The sequence below is a fragment of the Macadamia integrifolia genome, chromosome 10 (genome assembly GCF_013358625.1).
Source record: "Macadamia integrifolia cultivar HAES 741 chromosome 10, SCU_Mint_v3, whole genome shotgun sequence".
In the NCBI taxonomy this organism is placed as follows: Eukaryota; Viridiplantae; Streptophyta; class Magnoliopsida; order Proteales; family Proteaceae; genus Macadamia; species Macadamia integrifolia.
Window position 1 is genome coordinate 30,779,379 of NC_056566.1, and position 827 is coordinate 30,780,205.

The following is an 827-nucleotide window of genomic DNA, read 5'->3' on the forward strand; positions in this document are numbered from 1 at the left end:
ACTAAGATTCCTAATCATAGAGACACATTCAAAAGGAAAATCCAAAGAGCACCACTTCTAGAACAAGGATAGGGACATGAATAATGGTCCCAAGAATTCTTCCATTTCTAGGACATAAATTTAAAAATAATAATAAAGTTAAAAAAGGGAGAAAGAACCCTATCTGTCTGGGTATTCCCTATGCCCAAACATGACTAGTGTGAATTCGCACCCAATTGTCCCGCACACACTAAATGTTTTCACGTCACACTATGTTTGAGCACACCAGATGCAAACGGACAGAGTTCCTTTACTCCAAATAAAAAATTCAGTTCAAATCATACATTTGAATCCTTTCATTCACTCCCCAACTAAAGGATCATGAATTAAAATCTAGGAAAAAGGCTTTTACTTTTCATTCATTCCCCCAGCTAAAAACTTTTGTCTCTCCTTAACTTTTCTCTCTCATTTGCTATGTGGATTTATGATTTAGCATTAGATAAGGAATCCTTTCATAGAACACCCCTCGAATTTCATCACAAATCTAAATTGCATGCCCGAAATTTTTTAAAATATTCAAAACCTTAAGATTATATGTCAAGATGTCAGGTTGATTTGAAAAATTATCTTTAATTGATACCTTTTTTCAGAATAGCCATTGGTGCGACGTACAAATTCCTCCTCACACTGGCATTGCAGTTTTAAACTAAAAATATTTCCTTATTTTATTTTAATTTTTAAGACATTTTACATTGAGACAACCGGAACTTAAAGAGAAAAGATAAAATGACAAAGTGTCGGGACAATGGCCATTGTGCACATGAGTTGAGTTTGTAATAGTAACTCAT